General features: G+C 41.0%; 1 protein-coding gene across 1 annotated transcript in view; it reads left to right on the forward strand.

Moving 5' to 3' along the window:
- Positions 1–7084: 7084 nt before the first annotated feature.
- The window catches only part of pot1 (protection of telomeres 1 homolog), a 49979-nt gene continuing 41791 nt past the window's right edge, over positions 7085–15272 (forward strand). Inside the window, 1 exon segment of the mRNA XM_046352448.1 lies at positions 7085–7217. The gene's annotated coding sequence lies outside the window, so the exon portion shown is untranslated.

Genomic DNA, 15272 nt, shown 5'->3' on the forward strand with positions numbered 1-15272 from the left:
TCTTTTAAACATGTCTCCCTGATTTCTGAATCGTGCTTGTAACGTTGTCAGTAGGCTACAGTAACCTATGCTTTAGAGGGGAGGAGCAGGTAGCCTACAGCCTACACACACATGTGCTGGCAGGGAGACAGACAATGGAATAAGTTTGAGTGACAGAGTAAATGCTTTGCATAGGTGCTTTGTTTTGCCTGGAACATAAAATAATGTTATTAACTAGTTCCCATGCTTTTAAAATAGCGGTTATGATTCTGGAATAGTATAGATCACTTGAGTTTCCGGTTTGGGTCCTGTTCCTCAAATAATTTCATAATTTTTTTGTTTTCTGTTCTGTTCCCTGAACCGTTTACAACCGTTAATTATGACTTGTTTTCATGTTTTTATTTAACTTAATAACTGTTTTAAATATGACTATGGATCCATTACCATCTCCATTGGTGGCCATTTTGAATTCAACTTTCTGGATGATTTTGAAGTGAGCATCCCTTCTAGAATGTTTTCATACCACCTGAGGAATGCTTATACCACATTGCATGCTTTTACTTGTTGCATGATTGTATTTTGATTACTGTTTCAGTGCTATTTGGGTTGTTAATTGAATGCTTCATGAACTTTCTTGATAATTTTTTATTGTTATTACTAATTTGTTTTATATTTTAATTATTTATGTACTTGTTTGACCTTTTACTGCATTGTTAGGAGCTAGTCACATAAGTATTTTGCTGCACCGCTATAACATCTGCTAAACTGTGTACGCGACCAATAAACTTTGATTTGATGGTCAAATACCAGCTGTTATGGCAGCCATTTTGAATTTTCACGATAACTTGCTTCCTGGTTAAGTTTGAAATGTGCACCCCTTCTGGGATGTTTTCATATCATCTGCGGAATGTTTGTACCAAATGTCACGCTTGTAGTGTTTTCTTTTTTTTCGGTTAAAGTCCAGTAGGCTCAATTCATTATCTTTGGTATTATCCAACCCATTATCTATTGGGACATTTTTTTGCATAAATTTGTCCCCCTTTTTTAACTTCCCCACCATTAAACATGTAGTCTACAGGCTACTGAAGTCTTACTTACTCCTACTGACATTTGTGGCTGCTTCACATGATGTATTGTTATCTCTACCTTATTGCCCTTTGTCTGTCCCCAACAATGTTTGTACCATGTTTTGTGCTGCTACAATGTTGTGCATTGCCATGTTGTGTTGCTACGTCTTGATACTATGCTATGTTGTTGTCTTAAGTCTCGCTTTATGTAGTGTTGTGGTGTCTCTCTTGTCGTGATGTGTGTTTTGTCCTATATATATTTTTTTTATTAATGTTTTAAATGCCAGCCCCGTCCCCGCAGGAGGCCTTTCGCCTTTTGGTAGGCCGTCATTATAAATAAGAATTTGTTCTTAACTGACTTGCCTAGTTAAATAAAGGTTAAATAAAATAAATAAAAAATTTAATCCATCAGTACCTCCACCAAGGAGGAAGAGTGCAACGTTCTGAAAGCGTAGCAGGTATAATGGCCCTGGAGGGGATAACGTTTTACGGGCTTCTAACCAACTATGCTATTTTTTTCGCATTGTTTGTAACTCATTTTGTACATAATGTTACTGCTACCGTCTCGTATGACCGAAAAGAGCTTCTGGACATCAGAACAGTGATCACTCACCTCAAACTGGACCAAGATTTTTTCTTTAATGAGTCCGACGAGAAGGTATACTGCTTTGTCGAGACAAGGCCCAAATCCCCGCCCTCCACGTGAAGAAAAGACAGAGAAAAAGGAGGAGGAGGGCAGGGTGCCTTGTAAGAATTACCGACGAGTAGGTAAACCACCACAAACCTACGTATTATTGGCCAACGTGCAATCATTGGAAAACAAACTGGATGATCTATGATTAAGACTATCCTACCAACGGGACATTAAAAGCTGTAATGTCTTATGTTTCACCGAGATGTGGCTAAACGACGACACGGATAATATAGAGTTGGCTGGCTTCTCTGTGCATCGGCAGGACAGGGCAGATAGGTCTGGTAAGACATAGCTGCCCTCAATAACTGCTGGTGCACAATGTCTAATATTTAAAAAAATCTAAGGTATTGCTCGCCTGAGGTAGAATACCTTATGATAAGATGTAGACCACACCATCTACCAAAAGAGTTTTCATCTATATTTTTCGTAGCCATCGATTTACCACCACAAACCGGTGCTGGCACTAAGACTGCACTCAACGAGCTGTATAAGGCACCACCTAGTGGCCGGGGACTTTAATGCAGGCAAACTTAAATCCATTTGACCTCATTTCTACCAGCATGTCACGTGCAAACGGAGGGAAAAAAACTCTAGACCACTTTTACTCCACACAGAGACGCATACAAAGCTTTCCCTCACCCTCTATGTGGCACACCTGACCATAATTCTATCTTCCTGATTCCTGTTTACAAGCAAAAACTAAAGCATGAAGTACCAGTGACTCACTCAATACGGAAGTGGTCAGATGACGCAGATGTTATGCTACAGGGCTGTTTGCTAGCACAGACTGGACTATGTTCCGGGATTCATCCAACGTCATTGAGGAGTATACCACCTCAGTCACCGCCCCTAGGTGGTAAGGGTAGGCAACAACACATCTGCCATGCTGATCCTCAACACTGGGGTCCCTAGTCCCCTCCTGAAATCCCTGTTCACCCACGATTGCGTGGCCAAGCATGACTACAACACCCTCATTAAGTTTGCTGACGACTCAACGGTGGTAGGCCTGATCACCGGCAATGATGAAACAGCCTATAGGGAGAAGCTCAGAGCCAACAACCTCTTCCACAATGTGAGCAAGACAAATGAGCTGATCGTGGACTATAGGAAAAGGAGGGCTGAACAGGCCCCCATTAACATTGATGGGGCTGAAGTGGAGCGGGTCGAGAGTTTCAAGTTCATTGGTGTCCACATCACCAACGAACTGTCATGGTCCGGTACCCCCTGTAAAAAAATATTTATATATATATAGTGACACTAATATATATAAATATTTTTTTACCTTTATTTAACTAGGCATGTCAGTTTAAGAACAAATTCTTATTTACAATGTCGGCTTACCAAAAGGCAAAACGGTGGGGTTAAAAATAAAAAATCACAACAAGAGAGACAACACTACATAAAAAGACACTTAAGACAACAACATAGCGAGGCAGCAACACATGATAACACAGCATGGTAGCAACACATCATAACAGCATGGTAGCAACACAACATAACAACATGGTAGCAACACAACATGGTAGCAGCACTAAACATGGTACAAACATCATTGGGCACAACCAACAGCACAAAGGGCAAGAAGGTAAAGACAACAATACACGACACAAAGCAGCCACAACTGTCAGTAAGAGTGTCCATGATTGAATCTTTGAATGAAGAGACTGAGATAAAACTATCCAGTTTGAGTGTTTGTTGCAGCTCGTTCCAGTCGCTAGCTGCAGAAAACTGAAAAGAGGAGCAACCCAGGGATATGTATGTGTTGTATGTGGAGGATGAGGGCTGCAGTCGATATCTCAGATAGGGGGAGTGAGGCGTAAGAGGTTTTTATAAATAAGCATCAACCAGTGAGTTTTTCGACAGGTATACCAAGTTGACCAGTTTACAGAGGAGTATACAGTGCAGTGATGAGTCCTATAAGGAGCATTGGTGGCAAATCTGATGGCCGAATGGTAAAGAACATCTAGCCGCTCGAGAGCATCCTTACCTGCCAATCTATAAATTACGTCTCCATAATCTAGCATGGGTAGGATCGTCATCTGAATCAGGGTTAGTTTGGCAGCTGGGGTGAAAGAGGAGCGATTACGATAGAGGAAACCAAGTCTAGATTAAACCTTAGCCTGCAGCTTTGATATGTGCTGAGAGAAGGACGGTGTACTGTCTAGCCATACTCCCAAGCACTTGTATGAGGTGACTACCTCAAGCTCTAAACCTTCAGTGGTAGTAATCACACCTGTGGGGAGAGGGGCATTCTTCTTACTAAACCACATGACCTTTGTTTTGGAGGTGTTCAGAGCAAGGTTACGGGCAGAGTAAGCTTGTTGGACACTAAGAAAGCTTTGTTGTAGAGCATTTTACACAAAATCCGGCGAGGGGCCAGTTGAGTATAAGACTGTATCATCTGCATATAAATGGATGAGAGAGCATCCTACTGCTTGAGCTATGCTGTTGATGTACATTGAGAAGAGCGTGGGGCCTAGGTTTGAGCCTTAGGGTATTCATTGGTGACAGGCAGTGGCTGAGACAGCAGATTTTCTGACTTTATACACTGCACTCTTTTGAGAGAGGTAGTTAGCAAACCAGGCCAAAGACCCCTCAGAAACACCAATACTCCTTTGCCAGCTCACAAGAATGGAATGGTCTCCCATATCAAAAGCTTTGGCCAAGTCAATACAAATAGCAGCACAATTTTGCATAGAATCAAGGGCAATGGTGACATCATTGAGGACCTTTAAGGTTGCAGTGACACATCCATAACCTGAGCAGAAACCAGATTGCCTACCTGAGGGAATATTTTTTTTAAACCTTTATTTAACTAGGCAAGTCAGTTAAGAACAAATTCTTATTTTCAATGACGGCCTAGGAACAGTGGGTTAACTGCCTGTTCAGGGGCAGTTCAGGGGCAGAACGACAGATTTGTACCTTGTCAGCTCAGGGATTTGAACTTGCAACCGTTCGGTTACTAGTCCAATGCTCTAGTCACAAGGCTACCCTGCCGCCCCATCAAGAAAGCCAGTCTGTTGATTATTGACAAGTTTTCCAACACTTTTGATAAACAGGGCAAAATAGAAATAGGCTTACAACAGATAGAATCAGCTTGATCTCCCCCTTTAAATAAAGGACGAAACATGGATGCCTTCCAAGCAATGGGAATCTCCCCAGGAAGGAGAGACAGGTTAAAAAGTTTGGAGCTTGGCGATGATAGGGGCAACAACTTAAAGAAGAAAGGGACAGGCAAGGAGACATGGCTGAGTCAAATAGGAATCATGACTTAATGAAGTGGTGATTAAAGAGCTCAGCCATGTGCTTCTTGTCAGTAACAACCACATCATCAACATTAAGGGACATGGGAAGCTGTGAGGAGGAGGGTTTATTCTCCAGGGCTTTAACCGTTTTCAAGAACTTCTTGGGGTTAGACCCAGAGAGAGAACTGTGCCTTAAAGTAACTCTTTGGCCTTCCAGATAGCCTGTGTGCATTTATTAATAATTTGTCTGAATGAGAGCCAGTCAGCCTGAGTATGCATGTGCTGAGCCTTTTGCCAAATGCAATTATTGAGGTGTAGTAACTCCGTAAGATCATGGTCAAACCAGGGGCTGAACCTGTTTTTAATGATAATTTTCTTTATGGGGGCGTGTTTGTTTGTTCGACAGAGGGGATCTGTTATGCAGGTGAGTGAGGACCCAAAAGCGACTTAACAGAAACTGAGTTTATTAAAGTCCAAACAGGGAAAACATAATCCTCAATCTTTACAGGAGATATCCAAACAGGGAAAACATCATTCCTCTAGTTGTTGAGGAGAATTGCAGGACAAGCGGCAACAGACTGCAGGTCCCTTCGGGTAGGCGCGGGCCGTAGCGGACAGAGACACCTGCTCACACGCAGCATCTGATGAAAAGGCAAAACACGACAGGACGGAACAAAGGCAAAGCAAACAAGAATCCGACAAGGACAGAGGCAGAAACCGAGAGAGAAATAGAGACCTAATCAGAGGGCAAAATAGGGGACAGGTGTGAGAGAGTAAACGAGGTCGTTAGGAGAATGAGGAACAGCTGGGAGCAGGAACGGAACGATAGAGAGAGAGAGGGATAGAGAGAGAGAAAGAAACCTAATACGACCAGCAGGGGGAAACGAAGAGAAGAGAAAGCACAGGGACAAGACATGACAATACATGACAATACATGACAGGATCAAGCTGATTCTATCCCATTTTACAGAGGACAGTTCGTGAAGGAAGGCTTGCTCATTGAAGTTTTTTAGCAAGCGTCTATGACAAATCAGGACAGGTCGTTTCACTGAGCAGCCATTACGAACACAGGCTGTAAAACAGTGATCACTAAAGTCATTACAGAAAACACCAGACTGTTACCTATCAGGATCATTTGTGAGGATAACATTGAGGAGAGTAGCCTTTTCTGGGTGTTTGGAGTCATACCTTGTGGGATTGGTAATAATCTGAGAAAGATTTAGGGAGTCCCATTGCTTTAGGACTTGGTCATGTGGTTTAAGTATGTCACCTAGCTGGACACATTCAGGCTTAGTGTAAGGGGCCTGGAGAGAGCTTAGGGCAGGTAGGGTACAGGTAGGGTACAGACCGGTGCTGATGGAGGACTATAGCACCCAGCAACAGTCAACAAAGAGTTATTTGAAAGTTTAATGCTTAAAACCAGCAAATCAAATTGTTTGGAGACAGACTTGAGCACTGAAGGTGTTCCTTGGTAAAGATTGTCACTCCCCCACCTTTAGAAGATCTGTCTTGCCAAAAAAGGTTATAACCAGAAAGGTTAACAGCAGTGTTCAAAACACTCTTCCTTAACCACGTCTCAGTAATGACCAACACATCTGTATTGGAGCTGTGTACCCACACTTTCAATTGATCCATTTTAGGTAATAAGCTTTTAGTGTTAATGTGCAGAAAATATAGCCTCGTTATTGTCATGTAATTTTTTTTTTTTTCTATTTTTTTTTTACTTTAGTTTATTTTGTATATATATTTCTTAACTCTATTTCTTGAACTGCATCGTTGGTTAAGGGTATTCGGCGTAAGTGAGAAATACAATTGTATTTGAGATAGAAATTACTTGAAACCCTGCATAAGATTCTCTGGAAGCATGTCTGACTGTTTGCACGCAAGCAAAGAGCATCTGTATTCAGTAATTTTTTTATTGAACCCCAATTCAATGGGCTTTATTGGCATGGGAAACATATGTTAACATTGTCAAAGTAATTGAAATAGATAATAAACAAATGTGAAATAAACAATTAGAAATTAACAGTAAACATTACACAAACCGTTCAAAATATATATTATACTGACTTTGCCTTTCCCTCTTTGACTGAGGTGAACGCGGCCCTCCATATGCCGTACGCATGCGCAAAAAGATGACGTCGATATCTGTCATACTGGTAGTTGGTTCCTCAATAGTGAAAAACAAGAGGGAAATTCAAGGAATCAGTCCGTGCTGCATGTAAACTCAAAGTAAGTTGACAAACTTTGACTTTCATTTAGTCATTGCCTCAACATAATTTATATTGGTGTCCTCGTCTGTCACGTATGAGGAAAAATGGACTTGCTTTGGATCCTTGCAAGACTTATCTTGTTGTCTACTGCTAGCTATCGTGCATGCTAACGTTAGCTGTGAAGAAGCTGGCTATCTCACCGACCAACGTTAGCTAGTGAACAGTCAAAAGTTTTCGTATGGTCAGAATATGGATACCTTTCTAGTTACTTAATATGTAAATTAGGAAATGTAGCTAATCAGATTGAGGCATAACGTAGCGTCATATCTACTAGCAATTGTTTTAGAAAGTTACTATACCTAGCCATTTTAGCCAAGTAGCTCTGGTCCATCGCACAACAACAGCAAGTTGTCTTTGTTTCCCCCCGATTTTGTTTAGTGACTATCTTCAGTATGCTTTCATAACCTCAACAAAGTAAAAAAAGTGAAAAAGTGTTGTGTGCGCAGGATGTCGTTTCTAAAAAATAAAATAAATAAAAAAATAGCATTTTAGCTCTCCATGCGTGTGCATCCGACGCATGCGCGTGGACCAGAGCGTTAGAGTTAGCAAGCCTGCTACTGTCTTTAGCTAGCGAACTTGTTTGACAGTTCATTTATGAACGTGTTAGCTAGACCGAATTTAAGTTAGCTAACTAGTCCAAAACATGTGAACTTCATGGTTTTATTGTCACATGCACAAGTACAGTGAAACGCTCAACCCATCAGTGCAGTAATCAATATCAGAATAGTATATTTAATAAAGAAAACATAAGAAAATAGAGGAAGCTACAAACAGGGTCAGTGCCAATACCAAATTTACAATGAGCAGGGATACAGGTGTAGTTTGAGGTAGATGTACATATAGGCGAGGGATTAGGAGAAAGTGACTGGTAGCAGGATGAATAATAATTGTAAAATGCATAAGTGGTGTGTGCCAGGGATTTGCTCTCGAGTGGCGCAGCGGTCTAAGTAACTGCATCTCAGTGCTAGAGGCGTCTCTACAGACCCTGGTTCGATTCCACGGTGTATCACAACTGGCCATGATTGGGAGTCACAAATGGCGGCGCACAATTGGCTCAGCGTCGTCCGTGTTAGGGTTTGCCCAGGGTAGGTCGTCATTGTAAGTAAGAATTTGTTTAACTGACTTGCCTAGTTGAATAAAGGTAAAAATAAAAAAAAATCTAATGGGCCAAGATGACTTTCTGTTTAAATGTAATGGAATAAGTTCCCAGTGAACTTACAAAGTCACTAAAGCAGCTAAATTACTATGTAGCGCTACACTGTGGGCCCCAATGCAGGCATAATTACCATTTAAGGGAACTGTAATTCCACTGTGTAATTGGTCCCCATTGGGTGGCTGTATGGTGGTACAGAGACAAACGAATAATGATTAAGAATATTAAATAGCAGACTAGTTCTAGTGATCAAGACGGTACATAGACAAAGTAATTTAATCAAGTAAAAAAATGTTGCGCTATTAATCATAAATCACTGTAATTATACGGTCCTAACAGCTGTGGTTTTCTATCCTGAATTATAAGTTACTTTATTCACCTTCAGTTTTTCTTTGTAAATATATTGCTTAAAAGGGATCAAACCCTGTCGATCTGTGGTGACCAGCCCTGTTCCTGGAAACCTACAGGGTGTGCAGGTTTTTGTTCCTGGCCAGCACGAACACACACACTCTTAATTAATGAACACCGTGGTTAGGCTACTAGAATCAGCTGTTGTAGTGCTAGGCTGGGACAAATGCTTGCTATTAGTATCAAGGCTAGAGGGACTGTAGGACAAGTTTACGGCAAGAAGGTTGAATAGCTTAATGTTTGAAATTGAGCAAATGTGAATTTGAAGAAGAAAAAAACTACTCCACAATCTACAGTAAACACTCATGCAAAATATTAGAGCTGTTCGCCATCATCAGCTCTGTGCTTAGATGTCGTGAGATTTGCGTCATCACTCTGTTTCCAGTGCTCTGTTTTTCTTTGCAATGAACTTAAACGTTAGCTTTTTTACATGGCAGATATTGCACTTTTCTTCTCCAACACTTTGTTTTTGCATTATTTAAACCAAATTGAATATGTTTCATTATTTATTTGAGGCTATATTGATTTTTATTGATGTATTATATTAAGTTAAAATAAGTGTTCATTCAGTATTGTTGTAATTGTCATTATTACAAAAGCATTTTTTTATTTTTTTATTGTCCGATTAATCGGTACCGGCTTTTTTTTTGGGTCCTCCAATAATCTGTATCGGCGTTGAAAGCTCATAATCGGCTGACCTCTAATTTGAACGATTTTACTGCTAGTAGGGCTGTGACGGTCATTGAATTTTGGATGACGGTTATTGGTCAGCCAAATGATCGCGGTCACCGTAATAGCTATTCGAATCGCACAACAAATAATATCTATATATTTTTTAAGACTCACATTTTCTCTTCCGCTCCTGAACGCATGAGCTGCTGCTGCAGGGAAGGGTGTTTTGCATAGGCAACCGAAGACTCGTTTGCTACAACATCTTGCTTGTTTCAGCAATGTGCAACAAAGTTTCATCATGTTGTAGAGTCCATGGTAAAGTAGAAACGGACTAAACCACAGGAATGCCCGGCCATCCTGTCTTCAGTCGGCTGTTCTTTCCACACACACAAAAAAATAATAACATTGTTTAAACGGTTATTTTATTTTCATGATGTCTTCATCAATAACTGTTGGCTACAGGGTTATACAGTAATTCATCAATCACATTAATGTTAAAAAAAACTGCATTTTCAAAACTCAGACCATAAATAAATCTGCTTTTTTTTCCCAAACCATTCCCAAACCATTGTGTTAATTTTTTTCTTCACTAGTGATCAGGGGCTTGCAACTATAGTTTTCATTCACAGAAAAGACATTAGTGCTACACATTTGTCAGAAAAAGCTTTGTTTTCATCAGATGACAACAGAGGTGCAATGATATTTGGCTAGTAGCCACACAAGTAAATGACAAAGCAAGGTCATATTTCTAATGTTTTTCTTGAAGTTAATCCTGGATTTTACCTGATTTAAAGTAGGCTACACCGAGAAAAGTAGCTACACATCAGTCAGAGCGCTGTTTGCTGATAGAATGCCTAGTTCGTGAATTTTCATCCAAGTAGAGAAGTGCAAATGAAGCACAAAATTAGTCTGATGCCGAGCAGAAATGACAAGAAGAAGCATTTTAGGTCTGCGTTTACAAAATGCAGAAAGACATTTCTTATGCTTTTAATCAGGGGACCCCTGGTAATTGTGCCAGCCCTAACTGCTTAGCACACCTTATTTAAATTGTCAACTAATTATCAAGCTCTTCAGGTGAATCTGGTGAGCTAGTCTGGGGGTCCCCAAGGAGAGGTTTGAAAACCACTTCCCTATACTATGAGGTGAAGGTGTCTGTGGGGCTTATCATGTTCATTCAGTAATGAACAGTGTTTAAATTAGGCATAGCCAAAGTAGCACAATTTAATTTTAGCTGAACTGTTGCAAGGCTACATTTTAGATCATAGGCTTATTAGCACATGAATAACTTCTATCACCAAGTGCTTTTAAGGTAGTGCCATAATTGTTAAATGTAGGGCATTACATGTTTAAATTGGCTCTGTAATTTTAACCAATTTCTTTAAAAATCCCTGTTTACTTTTATCTGCTCTATCATTTAGGCTAATAGATTTGTTTTGCTACATTGCCCACTGCCATTATTTTAGGATCTCGCCTTTCATCGGCAGCTAGAATCAAAGCATACATCTTTGAGAATAATGGTTCAGGTACAGGATCATGTAATGAATTATCACTGTGTGAAGAGTGAAGAGTATGGAATTAATAAGCCTCTTGTATTTTCATGTCTCTTTCTTTGTAAAAACAAAAACAAATGCTTCCTTTTGTTTAAATCTCCCTTCGACACTGGGCAGCATTTTCACGAATGCGCACCGCATCGATTATACACGCTAGATAAACTAGTAATATCATCAACCATGTGTGGTTATAACTAGTGTTTATGATTGATTGTTTTTATAAGATGAGTTTAATGCTAGCTAGCAACTTACCTTGGCTTCTTACTGCATTTGCGTAACAGGCAGGCTCCTCGTGAGGCAGGTGGTTGGAGCGTTGCACTAGTTAACCGTAAGGTTGCAAGATTGAATCCCTGAGCTGACAAGGTAAAAATGTGTTATTGTGCCCCTGAACAAGGCAGTTAACCCACCGTTCCTATGCCGTCATTAAAAATAAGAATGTGTACTTAACTGACTTGCATCGTTAAATAAAGTTGTGGGCAAAAAATATCGGCAAAATCGGCGTCCAAAAACACAGATTTCCGATTGTTATGAACACGCGAAATCGGCCCCAATTAATCGGCCATTCCGATTAATCGGTCGACCTTTAGCCCCTAACAGAGACTATGTAGGAAACAATATTTATTTGAATCTAATTGGATTAATGCCAGTGACATCTATAGTTCAGAGCCTTACCTAATAGGAGGGAACATTAACTTGTTTTCAAAGCAGAGCGGTCTTTTCTCCACTTCCTCGGAGTCTATGTAAGTCACATGAAGAAAAGTGGAAGTCCTGGCAGGTGGAATCTGCAATGAACATCGACGAGAAGAACCTTGTGGTTAAGTTCTGGACGGGAAATCTAACTGATGAAGATGTTGACTGCTTCATTGAGAGAGACTGCACCATTCTACAGCCAGCTTTAAAGCCTGTAGATAAGTATGGTTTCTGGTACAGAGTGAGGAAGTACAGGGTGAAGTTGAAGAGGGGAAGGACCGGAGAGCTGTTAGAGGTGCTGAACGCAATCACTTTGGGCCCCTACAGTGGTAGGATTTTCTACCCCGGACAGGTCCTGCGCTGCTTCATCCGCGGCCTTGACTATCAAGAATGCGCATACATACAGTGCTAGTGCTATGAATCCCTTGGACACAAGGCCAGAGAATGCAAGAACTCCAGTAATGCACTCTATGTAATGAAGATGGCCACTCCTCCTTCGACCAGCCAAGAGAAGACGGGCAGCTTCTAGCGAAGAGCTAGCAGAAGAGGAATGCTAGCAGCAGAAGCCTGAAGGCGAGCAACCCGAGAGGGAAACCAGTCGGCCAACAACCAAAAAGGAGTGACAAAAAAATGGTACAAATAAGGTACAGTAGGTCTTTTTTTATAGGTAAGTTGGTAACTGGTTAAGAACGAGGAGGGGCTGAATGAAGGGATATTGTTAATATTTCTTGCAATCATTCTCATATTCTCTTTTGTATTATGAAATGTAAATGTACTGTATTGATGATTTCCTTTTATACAGTGTCTTCGGAAAGTATTTAGATCCCTTGACATTTTTCACATTTTGTTATGATACAGCCTTATTCTAAAACTGATAACAAAAGACAAATCCTCATCAATTTACACATAATACAACATAAAGACAAAGCAAAAGTAGGTTTGAAGAAATGTTTGCTATTTTATTAAAAATAAAAACTGTACTTTATTTTAGTACCTTTGGCAGCGAATACAGCAGTGAGCCTTCCTGGGTATGCTGCTACAAGCTTGGCAATTCTGTATTTGGGAAGTTTCTCCCATTCTTCTCTGCAGATCCTCTCAATCTCTGTCAAGATGTTTGATCGGGTTCAAGTCCGGGCTCAGCTGGGCCGCTCAAAGACATTCAGAGACTTGTCCCAAAGCTGTGTTGTCTTGGATGTGTGCTTAGGGTCATTGTCCTGTTGGAAGATGAACCTTCACCCCAGTCTGAGGTCCTGAGCGCTCAGGAGCAGGCTTTTGTCAAGGGTCTCTCTGTACTGTGCTCCGGACATCTTTGCCTCGATTCCGACTAGTCTCCCAGTCCCTGCCGCTGAAAAACATCCCCAGAGCATGATGCTTCTACCACCATGCTTCACCATAGGGATGGTGCCAGGTTTCCTCCAGACGGGACGCTTGGCATACAGGCCAAATAGTTCAATGTTGGTTTCATCAGATCAGAGAATCTTCTTTCTCATGGTCTGAGAGTCTTTAGGTGCCTCCAATCGGGCTGTCGTGCCTTTTACTGAGGAGTGGCTTCCGTCTGGCCACTTTACCATAAAGGCCTGATTGGTGGAGTGCTGCAGAGATGTTTGTCCTTCTGAAAGGTTCTCCCATCTCCTCAGAGGAACTCTGGAGCTTTGTCAGAGACCATCAGGTTCTTGGTCACCTCCCCGACCAAGGCCCTTCTCCCCAATTGCTCAGTTTGGCTGGGCGGCCAGCTCTAGGAAGAGTCTTGGTGGTTCCAAACTTCTTCATTTAAGAATGATGTGGGCCACTGTGTTCTTGGGGACCTCCAATGCTGCAGAAATGTTATGGTACCCTTCACCAGGTCTGTGCCTTGACACAATCCTGTCTCAGAGCTCTACGGACAATTCCTTCAACCTCTTGGCTTGTTTTTGCTCTGACATGCACTGTCAACTGTGGGACCTTTTATATAGACAGGTGTGTGCCTTTCCATATCATGTCCAATCAATTGAATTCACCACAGGTGGAGTCCAAGTTGTAGAAACATCTTAAGGATGATCAATGGAAACACAATGCACCTGACCTCAATTTAGTCTCATTTTAAAGGGGCTGAATACTTAGTGGGGCAAAAAAGTATTTAGTCAGCCACCAATTGTGCAAGTTCTCCCACGTAAAAAGATGAGGCCTGTAATTTTCATCATAGGTACACTTCAACTATGACGGACAAAATGAGGAAAGAAATACAGAAAATCACATTGAAGAATTTGTAATGAATTAATTTGCAAATTATGGTGGAAAATAAGTATTTGGTCAATAACAAAAGTTTATCTCAATACTTTGTTATATATGTTTTCTGTAAGTCTTCACAAGGTTTTCACACGGTTGCTGCTATTTTGGCCCATTCCTCCATAAAGATCTCCTCTAGAGCAGTGATGTTTTGGGGCTGTTGCTGGGCAACACAGACTTTCAACTCCCTCCAAAGATTTTCTATGGGGTTGAGATCTGGAGACTGGCTAGGCCACTCCAGGACCTTAAAATGCTTCTTACGAAGACACTCCTTCATTGCCCGGGCAGTGTGTTTGGGATCATTGTCATGCTGAAAGATCCAGCCACGTTTCATCTTCAATGCCCTTGCTGATGGAAGGAGGTTTTCACTCACGATACATGGCCCCATTCATTCTTGCCTTTACATGGATCAGTCATCCTGGTCCCTTTGCAGAAAAACAGCCCCAAAGCATGATGTTTCCACCCCACGAGTTTAGTTTTTACCAAAAAGTTATATTTTGGTTTCATCTGACCATGTGACATTCTCCCAAACTTCTTCTGGATCATCCAAATGCTCTGTAGCAAAGTTCAGACGGGCCTGGACATGTACTGGCTTAACCTCTTGCTCCTACCTGACACGCAGGCGTCCCATCTAGACATCTGGAAATGCAAATGTGCTACGCTAAATGCTAATAGTACTGGTTAAAACTCAAATGTTCATTAAAATACACATGCAGGGTACTGAATTAAAGCTACACTCGTTGTGAATCCAGGCAACAAGTCAGATTTTTAAAATGCTTTTCGGCGAAAGCACGAGAAGCTACTACCTGATAGCATGTAACACCCCAAAAGACCCGCAGGGGACGTAAACAAAATAATTAGCATAGTCGGCGCTACACAAAACGCACAAATAAAATATAAAACATTCATTACCTTTGACCATCTTCTTTGTTTGCACTCCTAGATGTCCCATAATCACTATTGGGTCTTTTTTTGGATTAAATCGGTCCATATATAGCCTAGATATCGATCTATGAAGACTGTGTGATCAAGGAAAAAAATAGCATTTTATAACGTAACAATTTTTTTAAATAAAAAAAGTTGACGATAAACTTTCACAAAACACTTCGAAATACTTTTGTAATGGAACTTTAGGTATTAGTAAACGTTAATAAGCGATCAAATTGATCACGAGGCGATGTATATTCTATAGCTGTACGTCTGGAAATAATGTCCGGGTAAATCTCAACCAAAATATCCGGTCGGAGACCGGAAGAAAGGCGCTGCCTTGCGTCCG

This window comes from Oncorhynchus gorbuscha, linkage group LG06 (genome assembly GCF_021184085.1).
Source record: "Oncorhynchus gorbuscha isolate QuinsamMale2020 ecotype Even-year linkage group LG06, OgorEven_v1.0, whole genome shotgun sequence".
NCBI classification, from domain to species: Eukaryota; Metazoa; Chordata; class Actinopteri; order Salmoniformes; family Salmonidae; genus Oncorhynchus; species Oncorhynchus gorbuscha.